We start from the raw sequence: 20,596 nt of genomic DNA, 5'->3' as shown, positions 1-20,596 counted from the left end.
TAAAACGCCCAATCAACTAATAATCAACCAAGTGTGTCCCTCTTATCAGGCCTGAGGCATGTGGAATAAATTAGTTGTCATGGAGTTTCCATGATAAGATGGATGTTTAACAAAGAGAAGGAATGAACCCACCTTAAAATCAACCTTTTCAAGGCAAGGAGCCTATTTTAAAACACTCTTTAAAATACAAATGAAATGCCTCTGACACCATTCTTTCAATATGTTAATTGAGTTGGCTGTGAGGGAAAATTCCACTTAATTTACAATGTCCAGCGGCCATTTATCAAGCACATCACTGCCCAAAGAAGTCCTTCAGTATATGTCAGATAGAACAGTGAAGCCCTGAGGGGATGATGTTCACCAACGTGAGTATGACTGACTAATTTGAATTATGTGACATATTCTGAAACCCTGAGTGATGTTAAAGTAAGCTAGAGTAGACTCTAGATGAACCATTATGTATAGAACACCATTGGAGTAGGCTTTTTACCGTGAACTCTGGTTCTGCTTGGGTTCTCTGCCTGTTATCAGGACATTTCCCCTCCCACTGTTACCAAATGTTGCTAAAACCTTGTCCTTGTGGTGGATTAAGACGAGTTACTATAACTAATAGAACAAAGAGGTCTAGACCTGCTCTGTAGAGTGTCAATAAATAACTGTTGTGTAGATATTGCACTAAGAGATAAGAATTCATTCATTAATTGGCTTATCAGATGACTAAAAAGTTGCCACTTAAGTCATGCTATATGTTCTGGTACATTTCTCAATGGATTGCAGAATTTGTTTCTTGCTCAATCACATTGCTCCAGAATTTACAATCGTTTTTTTTTTGTTGCATGATTTACACCAAATACCCTCCATTTGAACCACTCTCTCATCAGCCAAAGCTTAATTTTGTGTTTGCCATTGTTATTGCTATTTTTGGTCTGTTTGGAATCGGAGTATCATTAGCTAAGATAGTAGGCATTAGCTGAGATTTATCCTTGAAACCATAGGCTGTTGGGTTGATCAATAGCCTTGTGGTTGGGTCCCTTAACCCCATGTATAGAGGCTCTTTGCTGGGGTTTGAATCCAACTCTTGGTCTCTTTCCTTAATGTCATTCCCCACTCTCTTGTTGATTTCTGTCTATATTCATTCTCCTATTTCTCTGCTAAAAGACACAAAAGGCTAAAAGAAAACCCAGAATCTTAAAAACAAAAAAAGGCCATCCATTTATGAAACTGAAACTTTTTCTATATCTTAGATATCTACGTTAAAAACCAAGTGCCAGCCCACTCAGGTCCAACATGTTACACCTTTTAACTGTTCCACGTACACACCTCAGCACTCCCGGTGACAGAGCCTTCCAGGCTGTAGCACCTAGGCTCTGGAACGCTCTGCTGATATCCCTGCGCTCTGCAGAATCTGCAGATTTTTTCAAGTCTACATTAAAAACCCACTTATTTAGGGAGGCTTTTAGTTAATTATTGGATCAAGGATCATGTAACCTCTGTAATTTTTATGTTGCCTATCGGTTCTATCTTTCTTTCTGCGTGTCTTGTCGTTGTAAAGCACTTTGTGACTGTTGTCTGTGAAAAGCCCTATATAAATAAAGTTTACTTACTTACTTTTGTGTTGACAAAGGCAAGGCGGAAGTGCAAAAAACTGCAGTTCCTCAAGTGTCCACTTGGGGCTGGCCCCAAATACCAAGGAATCCCCATTACAGCTCATATTAAAATGCCAATTTTCACAGAGGAATTCAACTTGTTAACAGCGTGGTACAAAAAATAAATCTCAGTCTCGACACCTCGTGTTTTTATTTGTAACAGCAGAGTGGGGAGTGATTTTTAAATAATTAATTCATTTTGATTATATAGAGACTGAGTGATTGGCCAATTAAAGATCATCTACATATTAAGTACAAAGCTGACCTCTTTAAGTTTCTACTGCATTAATACTAAGTGAAAGGGGAGGGAAAATACTTGCTTCATAATTTCTTACTTTACATCTCAGTGTTTAAAATCATCATCTTATGTATTTGTGACTTTAATCCTAAGGGCAGAACATGCTGATGTTGATTTCCCTTGTAATAGTTGCTGATGTGATTACTAGATATGATATATAATAGATATGATTTATGAGAGTTCTAGAAGGCCCCAATCATAAATGTATTTGCTTCTTGGAACAATTAAAAGACCTCTTAACCCAATATAGGCATACAGTGTTAGCACCTCACTGACGCAACAGCAATCAAACTCTAATTTAGCCCGGGTCTGCTGCTGCAAAGGAGTGATGCAGCTAATGCAGGCGCCAGGCGACCGAGTCAAAGATCTATTATCCTTCACTTTCTGAGTGTTTTATTATTATCAGGATGAGCTATTGTTGCATGTGGGATTCAATTTGTGTGCTGTTTTCTCTCTACTCTCTGATGAGATGTGAGCAAGCGGTTCACTGCGAGGGTGTTAGATAGAGCTGTGAAGACATCAGGGGAATGTCAGTGATTCATTATTTCATTTTTACGCAGTGTCAGACATTATTTTCACAGATGTTCAGAGGATCCACTGATGTATAGCATTGTTGAGTCGCTCACAGCTCAATGAACTGATAAGTGCCGCTACAAAGCAGTCAGCCTTGTTTGCATTAGCCTCTGTTCCTGCCTACTGTGAGAGAGTAATGTCATAGTACAAGTGCGACTGACTCTCACACATGCAAACATTCATTTTATGGCTGTCATTTCTCAGAAAAACTCTCTTTCTCTTTCTCTTCAATAAGTAAATAACAGTCTTCAAATGAAAAGATAGAGGGTGTAATTACATTTGATGATTTAAAGACATAATTCTTTCAAAGCTTCAAAGCTTAAGTTTACAGCTGTGTCATAATTTGTGCTACTAGAGAAACCTCACCAGCATCTCTGTGAAGGTTATTTGGTTTAAATTACACATTTATTTTCTTCAAAGATTAGTGCCGTCTAAAACAAATCCTCTTCTTTGTATATAGTGTGGCTATAAGTGTGCCTTTCAGACCGGCATGTTTGATTATTAATGCATAAATGCATTTAATGAAAACTAAATTATCTTTTAGGATTCAATAAGAGCCTGAACTCTGAACTTTGAGTAAAGAGTCTTTAATCATCTTTTTGAAAGGGGTTTTACAGTGACTCAAACTGCTGACAGAACTCATCCTCTGAAGTGTGACGCAAAGTATTCCAAGCCAGCAAAGTCAGCCCATTAACATTGAAGAGGGCATTAATATTAATCTGGGTCTTTTATCGGCTGTGGTGCTGCAGGCTGGGGGAAAGCCCAGTCGGTGAACTGTGAGAGAGTCTTCATCTTCCTGGTGGATCTGTAGTGACAAAATCTGAGTTTGCTCCTTGAAAGATGTCTGAAGGAAGTCAAAGGCAAGAAAAATGAAGAGCTTTGCTCAACAAACGGGATTACTATTTGTAACCCAAAAACTCTGCTCTTAATGTTCTTCCAGAAATGGACAAAGACCACCGGGCTCACTAAAAAGTGAGGGAAAGATCTGAGACAAAAAATTAAAAAGATACAACTAGATCATGTTAGTCTAAAGCTTGACTTGTTCTCTCACATTAGCTTAAAGTTTGATAAGGGTACAACTGTTGTCAAATTATGTAGTGTACGATGTTAAAAAGGGAGACACATTTTTGATGCAGTGGGTTGTTAATTTCTGAAACAGGTCAGTATCTAATTTCTAAACCCATAACTTTGCTAGCTAACATGACAACAATAAACAAAAGATTTGATTATGCTAGCTAGCTAGCTAATCCTTCTCCCCTAACAGGACAGGCATCCCCCCCAAAGAAAAACACATAGCATGATGCAGTTGAAATTGATGACTACACCATGCTGTTTGAAGGTTTTTTGTTTACTTGTTATTTAATGGTTTGGTTACTACTGTGTGTGCTAAGCAAGTTAGCTATTTATGCTAATATGATATGATATGATAATATGATTTTCCTTTTGTTACAATAGGTTAAAGCCAGGGGTGCAGCTCGCTCGGCTGGAAGTGAAGCTTCCACGAAAGCGTCTGCCCCCTGGTGGCTGGTTGTAGTATAGGTCAAAAACTCTGTCTCCCCCATTCATTTCAATGGGGCTGCAGTCAAACTTTAAAAAATAAATACAAGTTGTACGAATGTTTCTCACATTTGTATGCTATAGTGATATGTAGTTATTATTTGACTGTTTTGTGTTCAAGGCCTCTTTATACTGAAAAGTTTATTTTTCGTTAGTTATTAGAGGTTAAAAAACGGGGTTTTACTCACGGATTCACTTTGATTGACAGCTGCTGTAGAGGGAAACTCCATAGGATCTCGGGACGCAACGCTGTATTGCGGAGCTCGTTACTGTGGCAACACAGAAATTACCGTGGCAACCACTGCAGCGCAGACTCATGCTGCACAATAGCTGCGCATTGGAACGGGATATTTTGGCTTCAAAACCGTGCAACAGGAAAAGGCGGAGCAACAGTGTCCATTTTATATACAGTCTATGGTTAAAGCATGTTTAATCAATTTCTTGCAGTAATGCTCTTGTGGTTTTGTTGAAAAGAAGAAATACTCTGTATAGGAAGAGCTCATAAGGTCTAACTAAGATATGTATCAACATGTGGAACAGTCCAAACCTTAAAAGCCTGCCGCGCTTAATGATGTTTGGAAAATTCAGTTATTTTAGGAAAGCATGAAGTGAATGGTATTGTGTTTATTATTATATGTTTAAAATCACAGTAAAAAACCTATTGGATCAAGAATCTTGAGCTACTGAGCTACTGTACATTTGTCCATATTTTAACACCTTAATATGCATTCACTGAACTGCGTCATTATTTCCACCACATACTCCTGCTGCTAGATTTCATCTCAATGTTGTTAGTCAAGGGAGCAAGTGAAAACCATCTGACCATACACGCCATCTTCATCCAATCATTCTGCTTAGCCTCTGGTTATGTTTAGATTTCATTTTATGCCCAAAGGATTGGACTGATGAGAGGCACTGATGCTGAAACCATTGGGAATGTGAAAGATCTGGCCTGTGGGTAACTTGAATGGCCCATGGTTTTTGTGATTGGACTTCAGATTAAGTATTCTTGAATGATCAAAAATCTGCCTGCAGGGCTGTAACAGCGTGGGTCTCCAGTCCCATTTGGTTTTTGAACTATTTTGTTCACTGCATACCAAATATGGATTATATTGTCAACTCCATCACTCATAAATCACTGTCCAGCCTGTCAGAGAGAGGTGACGTGATGTGTTATGGATTATATATGTTTGGGTTGAATTCAATCATCCAGCCATTTTCTATACTGTTAATCCGGTTGGGGGTCAAGGAGTGCTGACCCTAATCCGACGTTTAAATACAAAAATGAGGTCCTGAAATGTTTACAGTTAAGTTGTACTTGTTTTTCAAGAGCATAATGACCGAGGGTAGAATTTGCATTTGTGATATGACATTTTAGGGTTACAATGCAAAATTTTGAGCATTTGAACTTGTACACATTAATTACTGGCCATCCTGAGTGAGTCACCATGAGAAGCTGCTGTGGTCAATGTGCCTTTTTGAATGTCAAGTAGAAACTGAACATAATACTCACTCATTTAAGGAAGCACTGTTTGTGTACCACCATGTATGTCCAGTCCCTGTTCCCCTTTTGGCTCTGCTTTAGTCTCCACCACCCTGAGAAAAATGTTTTCTTCTTTAGCTGCCACTCCACAATATAATTCAACATTTTGTCACTGGATGTTGTTGGGAGCGTAGTAATGAAGTGCATAAAAAGGTTTATCAGAGCTTCTTTGCCCAAAATTTCAGAGGTAGAGCTGAAACAAGGAGCTGAAAGAAACCAAAATGCTCATGAGAGCTACTGATGGAAGTAGAGTATCAATCTCTAAAAATGAGGCAACAAACTACTTTACAAAATTTAAAGAAAACTGTCAATAAATGTCTTTCAATTGAGCTGACATATTGCAACTCTCTTTCAGTCTTCTGAATTTTTTTCCAAAATAAAAGATTTGCAGTCTTAAAACTATGATAACTTACTTCTTATTCTTCATTAAATCCACCTCACTATTGTCTTAACGGATTTCACAAAACAACAGCTTTTCATTGACCTCTTTCTGCTCTGCTCTCATGCTGAGCACGGCTTACAAATGAGTGACATGAATGTTTCAGAGGGTCATGACAGCACAGCAGAAGCAGCATGGTAAGTGTCCCTCCAAGTAAAAGAAATATATGTATATATTTCCCTGATTAAATGTTCACCCAGAGCTCCTTATGATCTCTTTGAGAAATACAACAGTGGGTGTGAAAGCAAAAGCTCCCCACAATTGCTCACATGCTGCTGTGGGTTACTGTGATAGTTCACATATTATTATAGCAGTTGCAAGCTTTTTTTTTTAATCCCCCAAAGAAGAAATTATCATAATGTAATAATATATGGACACTTAAAAGAGGATTGCTTTTTGGTGTGGCTCCCTCAGCTGCAAAGTTCAGTCTCGTTCAAGGACACTGAAGCAAGGCAGAGATGTATTCACTGTGAAACTAACTCTTATATTATTCTGGATTAAACACAATGGCATCAGCAGCTGTCATATACAGATGCTAATTGATGTTGGTTTCTTTAAACATGCGTGTAAAATGTATTATAATGAAGTATAATGTAAATAAAGTGCCACAATGAGCATGGTTGTATTTAACATGCATGAAAGGTTTTGTTTGCATATATTAGCCAAAGTTAGAAAAACAGACGCCTTTATGAATCCCATTATGTAAATGATTTAAGTAAACAGATTTCACAGATTTACATCTATTTGAACTCACAGGGTCAATGTCACTGATAAATATTGATTTTTGTCACATGACAAAACTCATCTTGACACAGATGAACCAAAATGAGGCCAAGAAAACATTTTGTGTACAGACACATAATGGCCTTGGTTTGGCCAAAGGTTTGCATATTGAGATTTCATGACCAAGAATTTAGCCCCAAATTATGAGTCACTTTATTAAAAGGGAGAATATAACTAGCTAGAAGAGAGAATAAATAGCCAACCTCAAAAGTCTCAGGATCTTGTACACTAACAGTCATGTTATCCTTTAAAAAATTGCACATTAAGAATCTTAAGGGTCTTCTCATCTACACTCCAGAAGTTCAGAAGAAATAACAGTCAAACTTTTCAAACTTGTTTTCAGGGACATGGATTTAAAGAGATTAATCTTCTCATTTTTTTGTTGAAAAGCCATTATTTGCGAGACCAAAGCTTTTATTTTGTTACTGATGAATGGTTAAAGCATCAAGTTAGAAATGAAAATTAACTCAACGGAGAAATCTTTTGATCTGCAGAGACTTGTATTAATCGATCACAAGCAACAAAAGCTGACTTTTTCAGTTTCTCGTGCTTTATTCATCTTGTACAAAAGTAAATAAAATACTTCCGCTTATTAGACTGCTGCTAACTGGAAAAAAAGAAATCAAAGAAAAAAAATAAGATTAAATTGCAAGGCACTCTCTACTGATGAGTAAAAAAAGACTTTAAAAACAAACGAATGTGTTTCAGCATTTACAAATCTTAATGCCACCTATTTTAAAAAAGTTGTAGCCCCAATGTTTTCAAAATGGTTATTTACCCACCAAACAGTGTGTAAGAATAGAGAAATGGGCAATAGATTGTTGTAGTGTTAGTGAACAAAATTACATTTTTTGATGGGAAGGGCTTAGATGTGTTAAATAGTACTAGCAAGCAAGTGGTTTTTGGCTTGTTTTCAACAAACTTTTAAGACTCTTATGACACCTACTATCCAATTCAGATTCGCTCCGTTTTGCCTCCCACTAATACTGTGACGTCATTGTGACATAGCCCCTGAAAGCCCTTAACCCGGTTTTGAGCCAGACTCTAAACATGTTTATGTGACCAGTAGAAATGGGCATTTTAACAGGGGGGCGCTAACAGGGTTACTTTGGCTTTTGTAGCCAGCCTCAAGTGGTCATTTGAAGAAGTAGTGGGTTTTAAACTTCTGCATTGGCGCCAAGACTGGAGTTTGCAGCTTTGTTCCACATCAGTGGCAGCCATCTTGTTTGTTTAAAATAACAGTCCCTTTCAGTGATCTTATAACATCTGCCCCATTCTTGATATACAGTTGTGATTGGCTCGACCTGAATCACGTCTGATAGAAATCTGTCCAAGCAGGAAGTGAACCAGCATTATCTATCAGAGACAACCAAAAACAAGAAAAGACCTCTAGACATCACCAAAATGGGAAGATGCCCATCACTAAAATGACATCCTAAATTATGATGAAGTGAAGCAATGATACAAATATTTGTTGGCTGCAGTGCTACCCACGTTTTTGGCCGACCCAATTTAAAAGTATTTGAAATAGTCGCACCCATATAGCGAGCGGCCAGGTTTGACTCCCAAAATATATATAGTTGTTGCCAAAATTATTAGAACACTGGGCATACTGAAAGGTTTAGTTGTTTTTGTTGAATTAGTCATTGAATTACCCATAAAATGAATGAAATTTCTACAAAGTCATCATCATGCTCTATTAACCAGAGAATAAAGCCATCATAAAGAGATTTAGGCCATTTTCCTTTAAATAACAAGCTAGGCCTATTTCACAGTCAATGTCACACAATCATGTTCCTTCACAAGCCAAACTACCTGATTTACCATTGTCAGGTGTGATTGTGTTTAAATTGATGGTGATGCAAGAGTCTTAGGTCACAGCTGTGTGATTCTTTTGAATGTAGAAGGCCTATCCTGCTCATTTAGTGATTGGTAATATCAGGGTTTTGCCACTGAGGCAACACCACCAATTTGTATCAATTCAAAGCCTCTAGAAGTAGTCTTGAACACATGTTGCTCTCTGAACATGGCTAAGGGGAAGAAAAAGCTAATGAGTGAAAAACGGGTTCAAATAAAGGCCCTTTGTAATGCTGGCTGGAGTTACCACCGCATAGCCAAGGACTTGCAGTCCAAGAACTGTAAAGTACCGCTATGATGCCACCAATTCACACCACAACAGAAGGTGGAGAGGTAGAAAAAAGAAACTTTCAGACAGACAAGTGAAGCATCAACAGGTGGCATATTAATAATTGATGGCATCATGGATAAGGAAGTATACCACAAGATTCTTGTGAGGCACGGAGTACCATCTGGGAGTCATCTTATTGGGCCTGGATTTATTTTCCAAGAGGACCATGAGCATAAACATTCTTCCTACTATAGCCACCTGCAACAGAAGTATTCTGCTGGAACTTTGAAAATGATGTTACAATGTTACAATGTTACAATGTCATTTAGCAGACGCTTTTATCCAAAGCGACGTATATACGAGAACAAGAACAACACAAGCAAAGATCTAGACAAGAGGAAACAAGATCAGTAAGAGTAACAAAGTGCTTCAAGTCCATTTTGTAAAATAAGGAACATCTACAATGAAGCAACCAAACCATTTAAGACTTTAAGAGCCGTTATCATCATCAACAATTAAAATCACCAAAATAATGACCAAAGTACCAAGTGCTGGGTCACTAAAGAGCTCAACACAGATTCCCAGAGTAGAGCAGGAAAGTGCGAGTCAATTGTAGCTGGATGACATGGTCTGCCACTGGGGACAACAGTGGAGAACAAAAATGATGGACTGGACCCCTCAAAATCCAGACCTCAACCCCATCTTACACACATGGGGCGAGTTGGAGAATAAGCTGGACAGATCTATTGTACATTCAAAGGAAAGCCTTTGGCTTGAGTTGCAGAAGGCATGGGATAACATAAGTGTTGAAGTTCTGATACTATGTCCGAGAGATGTGCTGCAAAAGGTGGACATGCCAAATATCAAAGTTAAAAGTTAAAAACAGCAGGACTCACTTCATTTGATATTTGCTGTGCTCAGAGCAACCATCTGCATGTTGCATGAACATTATCAAATTAAATCGTGTTTTGGAGGCACAAAAAATGTCAATATATTCAGATCTGTCAGGTGTTCTAATAATTTTGGCCACCACTGTATCTATTTCAAATATTCTCAAATATTCTTTATAAGAGCTTAATTATTATTCTGCCCATCGAATGTAGGCGCCTCAATTGAAACCCTGAACAGGCATGGTAAGATGATAAAGAAAAATGTCATATGAGAGACCTTTAAATGAAATATACCGTACAGTATATTGCCATATTGCCCCAAGCCTTAAAGCTCCGTACAGCTCCATTTTCTTTATGAGTGCTTCTCACTCAATGTTTTCCCTTATTGGTTTTTGAAGTAATTAGTATTATACTAATAGTAGCATTGAATTAATTGACAGTGTTTAGAGGAATCAAACTGTTTCCTAATGTACACTGTTACTGTATTGTTGACGTGTAGTGGAGCCTTCACTGAAGAGAAAACACTTTCTTTTGTGTGAAAAAAAAAATCAATTCAGGATATCAGTGCCTGGCATCAGCCTCGGTTGTATGATGGATTAGTGTTAGAGGAGCTCTCCTCCCATTAGGTTATCAATCTTCAGAGGCATCACTGCTGACAATGTTGGATAGAGACCGAGCTGCTTTTTCCCCTTGTCAGATGTCAGTGAATCCAGATTACTGAGGAGGGAACTGCTTTTTTATTTAGTCATGGAGCTCGGCCAGAGTCACATGAGAGAAAATTGGGAGCTATTGACGTCTCATCATGAGATAAATGAAGGGCAGAGAAGTCTTTTGCTGCTTTTGAAGGAACTTAATGGAGCAGGGAGATGGCTGGAATGACTTGAGAATTTGCATAAGTTGTATGCGTGATCAGCTCTTTTTGATTACAGCTGCAGTGTGAGGGTGTGAAAGCAGATCTACTGTAACTCTCTGTAATACATCTGCTGGGTTTAGACTCAGCACAGTATGTGGACAAAACTAAGCTGCTCCAGCTCTCTGGGAAATCCCAATCCCCAACAAGATCTCTCCATTACTATTGATCAAAGCAAAGTAACACCTGGTGTACTACATTCAACAAAACCTCCATCTGTCGAGCTCCTCATAACCACCACACAGTCCATTCTCTGACAGAGAGTTTGTCCAGGGAGCTGCAGACTTCTGAAAATCTCAAATGTAACACTGCTGACATCTGAAAAGTCTGCTTTGAGGCCCTGGAGTATAAATTGTTCACCCTACCTCCTGCCATTTCAGTTCAATGTTCACATTCTAGCACACAATGATTCCACTAACTTACACAGTAACAGAAAACCAAGATAAAGCACTAATAGTCATGTTCCTGTATCTTAATGTGCATTAGGAGAAGTTTGGGGTTGGTGGCTAACAAGGTAAAGGATTTTCATGAGGTGCAAAAAGATCATGGAATAAACTCAAATAAATAAATGATTAAAGTCCTGAAACTGGGCTCTGGATAAGGTATCAACAGATATTAAAAACAACACTTAATGTGCTCGGACATAAAAAGGAAATGACTAAATACCTGCCATAAAACTGCCTGAGTCAACAACTCAGGCAATTCAGGCAGGAGCTAAAGATCAGGGTGATGGCAAGGAGACCCTACAACCTGAAAGAGTTGGAGCTCAGTGCTAAAGATGAATGGGCAAAATACCAGTGGAGATGTGCAATATGCTGGTCAGCAATTATAGGAAGCGTTTGATTGCTTTAGATAGCCAATAAAGGCATTTCTATTGATTATTAAGAAGGGTATTAATAATTTTGGACATGCCACTTTTTGTTTAAATGTGAATAAAAGCTAAAAATCATTTTTTCCCCAATGATGCCTCTTGTACATCGTCTTATTACATTCTGGGAGATGCCTGTGTCATTTCCAATCAAGAAAAACCTTGCTGGTTGAAAAAAAAGTAACTTTAAGTCAAAATTTGCCAAGGGTATGAATGATTTCAGGCTTAACTGTATATACTCCACATAACGTAGATTATGTGAAGTAACTAAATATGCACCTTTGTTCTTTTTTTTTTTTTAACCTTATCCTAAATCATACAACGAAACTTCTGGACTTTATGGTCGCCGGTTTGGCTCTGTAATTTAGTTGTGCACCTCATGTGCAGAGGCAATAGTTCTCAAAGCAGGCAGCCCTCGTTCAAATCCTTGTCCCCACTTTCTGCCCCAAGTTTGAAATTCTATCAACAGTCCAGTAAATAATGGCATGAACACCTCAGAAAACTGACCCCACCCCACAAAAACGTCTACACTTTGCACTCAAGATATCATGTAATCACATGGTTTCCTTGACTAGCCGGAGAAGCTAACGAAAGTCTATGAATATCAAGCTGTCTGAAACCAAGAACAACAACATCTCCTCTATTTTAGCAAGCATGATAAGCTCTTACATATCGGCAGATTAACTCCCCTCTTGCACTTTTTACGCTTAGAAAGGTATAATGATGGGGTGAAGCTGTTCAGACTCTGATCCACAGTGCCTCTCACGCTTTCGCAACCAACATCGTGCCGTTTCAGAGTTCAGTTTTTAAGCACAAATGTGTGTTAATGGCGAAACTTTGTTTCAGTGCTGATGCAGAATCACAATGTGTAATCGGCTTATGTCATCCAGTGAAACTAAAAGTTTCAATCTGACTGGACTTGTCTCCTTTATTAGATTTTTAGGACAATGCTAATGCTGAATGGACATGCTTGTTACACAGTTAGATTGTAACTGTGTGTTAACAAGAGAATCTTAGCATCAAACACTTGGCTGCCTGATTTAATGATAACTACCCTGCAAAATGGCATCAAACCAAACATTACAAATATGGCAACACCATTTAGGCAAGTGTGTGTCAGTCTTTGCGTTTTCAGAGAATATGGCTAAAGCTACAAAGTAACACAACTTTAACTAGTAGACTGGATGAAAAACAAGAGGCTCGGAAATTTGGAATTGCAGAGAGATTATGAAAAACCATCTGGCACCCAGCGAGTATGAGTTTCTGGGGCTTCAATGTGCTGATAACTGAGCATTATATCCTCAGGAAATCCTCAAAAGAAAGCTACAGTTAAGGTACTTTAAGCTAACTTCCCTTAGAGCAGTCTGAGGCTGAACACTTGGGAAGAAGAAAACAGTCATCAATGCATTTCTGGATCATCATCATCAGCTCATCTTTGGCAGAGCCCCTATTAAACAGCCATCAAACCACAGAGTAAAGCTGAACACCCTGCAATGATGCATGAAATCCCCCGTCACTTATTAACTTTATTGCTGCGAGGCGGGCGGCTCATCGATCATTATGTCTGAGTTCATTACTAGTGCAGAGTACTCACGGTCAGCTGTGAATTATTGATGCTTTTTATAAATAACATTTCATAACTGGCATGAAAAAGTTAAAGTCTTGTTCCTTAGAGATCTTGTGATGCTGTGAAATATTTCTGTGCTCGAGGGCGAAAATGAAGAAGTGGGATTATTTTGTGCCTATAACTCATTCTCCAAATCTGTTCAGCGTCCGCTCTGCTACTCTTTGAGACTTAGAACAGAGAAAAACTGATGAAACCACTGTTAAAAAATGGACAAAGTTGCCACAAAGATCAACTTGTTATCTATTATTTTACTTGCTGTGTTGAATATCAAAAGGATGTTGTTGGCTTTCAAAATCAGTAAAATTACTCAATGTGCTTTTTTGTGTACAAGCTCCTGAGTGAAGACATAGCCTCTCCAAAAACTGGATGATGTATAGTGCCAAACACACTGGCAACTGAGATACGAAGCTCTATGCACTGCTAGCAGATGGAGACTATACTGAGAAACTTTATATTGTGTTAAACTGGAAAGAAATACAATGAAACATCCAACCTCCACTGCAGGGAAGCTACCACAGTGACACGTTGGGCCCGTCCATCTCACTACCACAAACCACACTAACCCTTAAAATATTACTGTGCAGAGACTGAAGCTATATTCTACCTACAATGGATTACACTTGAATGTAACATTAACATCTTTAATTAAAATAAATGAGCATTACCATCTATAAAATGACGCAATAGAAGAATGAAATCAGCTGTTTTTAATAACCAATGCCGGCTGCGTTGAGAAAGTGTCTGTTAAAATAACAGAAACACAACTTCCTGTGAAGAATATCAGTCAGATATTCAGTTTATGTTAAAGCAAGAAGAGTTTGCTTCATAAAACTTTTGTGGTGATGTTTTAATTTGACCTTTTTTACTGTCTTAGGCCAAGGTTGTTTTATTTCAGGTTTTGATTAATACTTTTTTTGAAGGCTTTTATTTTGAAAGGACAACATGCAGGAACTGCAGTTTTTAACAGAGCCGCATTGGCCGGAGGTTGCCGCTTGAGAAATACTAGGGTGAATATCTGGTCAACCTTTCCGTGCCTCCTCCTGTATGTCATTCTTTCCTTTCTTTTCTTTTCTGGAATCCTGATTTTGTCCAACAGTGTCATAGCAAGCTGCAGAAACAGGCTTTATTTTCACTTTTTACAACAAAGACTCTTCATGAGGAAGCAGGAAGTAGTACTGCTTTTGACCACAGGAAGCGCCAAAATTGCAACTTACCAAAAGTTCCTCACAGGAGCTTTAAAAGGCCCTGAATCCATATATTTTAACTAACTGCATCTGATTCAAGGTGATTGGGTCTGACATGAACATGGTTATCTACTACAGTAAAAAAATTATTTCACTTTAAGATTTCTGTATTCGTGTTTTGGACTGTTCCACTAAAAGAGTATTGGAAACATTTAATTCAAAGTCTAATTACCGCTTAACAGCTTATTTTTGATTAAAGTTTTGAATAGTTGTGTCAGTAAGTTATAGCTCCAGCTCTGATTGCTGTGTTTTAGTCAGACATGCTTTGTGTTGGAGAGTCATTGTTGGATTCAGGGACTTTTTCAGGGTCTTTTAGTTCTACTGCTGATTATTGTGCTGTCTTTAAATAATCCCCAGTAATGTATAAAACCAGAGTCAGCACTTTTAAATGTTAAAGCGATAAAATCAATTTTTCTGAACTGCACCCTTTCAACCTCTGCTGGCCTGGCTCCATTTTCCTGAGGCTAATTTCACACAATCTCTCTGATTGTGTTCCAAAAAGGAAAAAAATCCAAATACCCTGTGAGTGTGTTTGGATTTTCTCCCCTATGAGAGGCACAGTGGAGAAGCCTCCTACATCACGCTGTTCTACTTGAAATTCAATGAAGAAGAGTTGTGAGGCACTTAGTGTGAACGATGAGTGTGTGTGTGAGGTCAGGTCAGCTAATTGAACCAGTAAATTTTCTGTAACGTGTCGCACGGCAGATCAAGAGGGTTCTGTCAGCTGGGGAACATTACTGCATCACTGATACTGCCTGGTGTTGATACAGATTATAATCGACACTTGCGTTGACAGCTAATACATTTTGATGTTTTAACCCAGCATAAAACAGCATTTCTAGAAACTGGAATAGTAGTATTCTGATAGAAAGTATTCAAAATGCACCAAATACACTGGCAGTCAAAAGCTTGGAAACACCTTTCATTCAAGAGTTTGTATTTATTTTAATTATTTGAAACAATGTAGATTAATATCAAAGACATCAGAGCTATGAAATAATATATGGAATTATTTAATTCACAGAAAAGTGTTAAACAAACCAGAATATGTTTTATATTTTTGGATTCTGTAAAGTAGCCCCCTTTTTCCTTCATGACAGCTTTGCACACTCTTGGTATTCTCTCAGTCTGCTTCATGAAGTGGTCTCCTTGAATGGTTTCTAATCAACATCTTAATGTGTTTGAGACCATCAGTTGTAATTAATCTACAATGTTGAAAATAATTAAAATAAATAAAAAACGTTGAATGATACAATTCAAGTACTCTGGGTATAAACTACATTTTAGCAAGAGTGAACTCTTTCCCGTTAACGACCTAGCCAAGCAAATACCAGAGTCTCATTTCCATTTTAAAGTTGTCCCAGATGGTTTCAGATACCTGGGGGTATTCATAAGTAGTTCGTTCGATGATCTTTTTAACATGAACTTTCGTCCTCTGATGGAGAACTACAAGCTTGATATGGCCCGATGGTCCTCACTGCCCCTATCCCTGATGGGTAGAGCTAACCTGGTAAAGATGGTACTTCTCCCCAGGCTCCTTTACTTATTTCAACAAGTCCCCATTTTTATTAATAAGTCCTTCTTTCGACAGTTAGATCAGATGGTGTCCTCTTTTTTATGGGCTAATAAACCGCAGCGAGTCAGAAGGTCTGTGTTGCAACTCCATAAAAAGTGTGGTGGCCTGACACTGCCTAATTTCATCCAATACTATTGGACATGCAACATTGACAAATTGCGGTATTGGATGGACAGCAGGGATGAGACCTGTCCCTCGTGGGCCCGCTTAGAATCTCTTTCCTCGAATTTCTCCCTCCAGTCCCTCCTAACTGCGCAGCTCCCTCTTAAATTACAGAATATCTCCCTCAACCCAATTGTATTAAACTCACTTAAGGTGTGGCTACAGTTTCGTAAGCATTTTGGTTTGGACAAACCCTCTACCTTAGCCCCAGTTTTTAAAAACCACCTGTTTACCCCCTCTTCTATTGACCCTACTTTTCGAATGTGGCACGACAGGGGTTTACGCAACATCAAAGACCTGTATAAGGAAGGAGTATTCACTGACTTCTCTGAGCTGTCGACCAGACTAAATCTCCCCGGCCAACACTTCTTCCGATTCCTTCAAATCAGACACTTTATTAAAACAAAGTATCCTCATTTTCCCAACCACCCACCTGGGTCCCCGATTGACTCTTTCCTCACCTTTGACCCCACTCAAAAATGCTCCATTTCTTTATTATACAGCGCCATTGACTCCCTTAACCCCGACCCCACAATCAAACTGAAACTGACATGGGAGCAGGAACTTGGCATTACTATACCTGATGACCAATGGGAGCAAAGCCTTGCTCTTGTCCATTCAGCTTCGCTGTGTGCCAGACACGGTCTTTTGCAGTGTAAGGTTATATTCAGAGCACACTACACAAATGCACGACTGGCTAAAATCTACCCAGACACTGATGACACTTGTAACAGATGCAAGAATTCACCTGCTAATCACTCCCATATGTTCTGGTCCTGCCCACAACTACAAGGTTTTTGGAGTCAAATTTTTGGTACACTGGGAACAGTATTTCACACAGTCCTTCTCCCTGACCCACTCACTGTCCTATTTGGTGTCCCACCTTCTGGAGTGCCCAACCTCTCAGCGGCCCAACGGCATGTCTTAGCCTTTACAACTCTACTAGCTAGACGCCTCATCCTGTTCAGGTGGAAGCACACGCTCCCTCCTTCCCATAACAGCTGGCTCAGGGAGATCCTCAGTCATATCCAACTCGAGAACATCCGATTCTCACTTGCAGGATCAAGGAATTCTTTTGACAAGACCTGGAAGCCCTTCACCGAATACTTAGACAAAACAACTGTTCATCCAGATGAAGCTTAGTTGCCCCCCCCTCCCCTCTCTCTCTTCCCTTCTCTCCCCCTCTTCCTCCTATCTATCTTTAATGCCTTAATGTTTGTCTAGCTTTTCCATTTTTAGTCCTTTATTTATCTATCTTCCCTAATTTGGTCTGTTTTGTGTGTTTTGTGTGTTTTTTGTTTTTTGTTTTTGTTGCCTTATGTAAGTAATGTGAGGTTTTGGGTGGGAGGGACTTGGGGTTATGGTCGTGAATAGGCCACTAAAATTGTTGCAATATGTTGCATTGAAATGCTGTCATTTGTGCACAGATTCTTTGTACCTACTTTTTTTCACACTGTCAAGCTTACATGCACTGTAATATCAAAATCAATAAAAAGAATTGTGAAAGAAAAAAAACATTGAATGAGAAGGTGTGTCCAAACTTTTGACCGGTAGTGTTTATAAAAATGTAGCGATGAGTGTTACGCTATCATATCACAAGATTTGTTTTTTCACGCACTTCCATAAAAATATGTCAAATAAATATATGTAATTATGATCACACTTCCTACACAGGGTCAGGCTCTCTAACTTTTATGAAACATGATGAAATTAATATCTTAGAGTGAGTATACTTATTATGACATAATCAAACATTAATTTCATGATATAACAACATAAGTTAAGCATATATTTATCACCTGTCTCTGATAAATACTTGATTCTGATTGGTCAAACCCCTGTAACAGCGTTTTTTAATTCTCAACAGCAAAAATGATGCCAGGGACAACCTGTTTGCATATGAGATCAAATCAATATGCAGAAATGAGTCCAGTTCATTTCACCTCTGCCTGTTGACACTGTGGCAAAAACTACGATTGAAAATAACTAAGGAAAGAAGGGATGAGGAAGCAGCCCGAGGAGCTACTGGGTCCTGCCATCTCTGAAAAGTGGAGGGAGTTCCTGTTCTGCAGTCCAGGCACCAGCAGTTATTTAAAGGATGTGTGATCCCTCTCAGAAAAAGGAGAGCTGAGTGAGGACAGAAATGTCAACATTAATATTCCTGCAGGAGTCTCTTTCACCCTCTCTAACCTTGTTGGAGGAAATGTTCACTTCAGTGTGAATTATAACAAATAGGCAGGCTAGTGTTTAACTTGACGGCGAATTAAAATGTTCAGCTCAATGTCAATGTTTCAGGCTCCTTCCGACTGGAATAATTTACCTTGAAATCTTTGTTTTGCTATCTCAAAACAAACTGTTTATGTTTTCAGTAAAGCCCTCACTGTTCCTCTACCTCATTTACTTATTTATCCATTTATTTTTTAGGACGATTATAATTATTTTGTGTGTGTTTAATCAATGCTCCTTTAGTTTATTGAATTTTATTCTATTTTCCATTTGTTGGTTGTACCTTGTTTAAGGTTGTACCAACCCCTGTTTTGTTGTTGTTGTTGTTGTTTATTTGTTTTAGTTTTAGTTTTAGTTTTGAAGGATTCATGTTTTGTTGTATATTTTGTATTGTACTGTTTTCTATTTGTCATTGTCTGTCTGGGACCCCCTCAAAAACGAGATGGCACATCTCAAGGGGTTTACCCAAATAAATAAAGTTCTTCTTCAATTTGTTACATGAGGAGACTGATAAGAATCTGTTGCCATGGAATCAGATGGACTCATTTTTGAAGTTGTATACATGAATAATTTTAAAATCAATGTAATCAAATTCAAATTGAAATATGGTGTCAACTTGTTCAAGTCTAGCTGGGTAATAAGCGTGGTGATGTAAAGTGAACAGGTGGCTCTCCACTTCACAGAGTCCTGCTCACCCTGTCGCAAATCTAATTTGCATAACCAGCTGTTCACTATACATTACCCCACACATGTACAGTGGTCTGGGTGAACACTTGATTCTGAATGGCTGAAGGCTGTCAGATTACTCTATAGAGTAGTTGCATATCTATGCATTAGTTTCCTGTAAATCTGTTATGAATTGCAGGATGTTGGCCATGTATCTAAACTAAGTGACCAAAGCAACTTACACTTAGTCAGAGCCTCCGGTTATACTGATGCAACTTGTTTACAAGATAACATCTCATCACAACAATGAGGGAATAAACATTCTTTTATCTATTTATGCTTCATAAGCAGCCCTGCAGGGGGGAATGACTTTTTCAGGTGTTGTCAAATCTCTCCTTTCCAGTTAATGGAGTTATAGATTGTTAAAAACTTCTTATTCAATAGCAAAAACACATGAAAACACAACTTAGTAGTCTTATTTTTTATTTCTAGCAAGTGCTCATGGTATTTTATAATTTGTTATGGACTCTGCACTTTGTACAGTTATGACCTCCAGGTCATCCTTGTACTTTGGTAATGGAATCCAAACAGGGCATTATATCTTACGTAACATAAACATAAAAGTTTTCTTTTTTTTTTTACATGTTGAGTTTGTATATTAGAATAATGCAACATATTTTGTCATATCTTAGAAATATAATGTTGTAATGTTAGAGTTTCCCTTTTCATTAATATAATACTGGTTTGTGTTTCTTTCCTTGTGTGATCAGAGATATCATCAGACCTTGTTTTTAATATTCGTCGAGATTACACACAATGACAGTATAATATTTTGTATCCTAAGGTGTTATTTCTCGGTTCAAACTTTTCACCCTATTTGTGTTCAGTTTAGAAAATGACTGAGATCTGTGCCCTGAGCTCCACCAGAGCACCATTACCTTCATGGCATCATTATCCTGACTGAAGGGAACGACTGACAAATAAAGTCATTAAACACAAACGACTGGAGGGAGGAAGTTATTCATGTGATTGATCAAAGCTCCTTTTTCTACACTAATTATACACTCTGTGGCTCTGTTGGTACAGCTGCAGATGAAAAGACATTTTCCTCATAAATTTGAGCTTTTTACAGGGAGTTCCTTTCACAATAAGAGCGTCACATGCTGAAAATGTGTGGATCAGATTTGTTCATTAGATGTAGACCATTTGTCATAACATACTTTGTGTCTACACTGATATCGTTACAGCCAAGGGGAGGATGAAGCCAATAAATAAAATGCTAAAACTGTCAAGAGTAAGTTTCTGATACAAAACGTGTCATTTCTATAATAATTCTGAATAATAATTTGCACTTAGGTCCTATTAGGGTTGTGAGACTGGCGGCCTATAATGATCAGGCAACAAAAGGGTTCATACTGAGCTTTTACTGGCCTGGCTTACCCTCTCACAGTCCCTTGTCA

The 20,596-nt window shown here is 38.4% G+C and overlaps 1 long non-coding RNA gene across 1 annotated transcript in view; it reads right to left on the bottom strand.

Annotated features, from left to right (window-relative positions):
• Positions 1-3,106: 3,106 nt before the first annotated feature.
• Positions 3,107-20,596, bottom strand: part of LOC117807858 — a 103,181-nt gene continuing 85,691 nt past the window's right edge. Inside the window, exons 3-4 of the long non-coding RNA XR_004630040.1 lie at positions 5,588-5,670; positions 3,107-3,361 (exon numbers count right to left, since the gene is read on the bottom strand). This is a non-coding gene — a long non-coding RNA (uncharacterized LOC117807858). The remainder of the gene's footprint in view (positions 3,362-5,587; positions 5,671-20,596) is intronic.

This window comes from Notolabrus celidotus, chromosome 23 (assembly GCF_009762535.1).
Source record: "Notolabrus celidotus isolate fNotCel1 chromosome 23, fNotCel1.pri, whole genome shotgun sequence".
Taxonomy (NCBI): Eukaryota; Metazoa; Chordata; class Actinopteri; order Labriformes; family Labridae; genus Notolabrus; species Notolabrus celidotus.
This window is presented reverse-complemented; position numbering and strand designations above follow the sequence as displayed.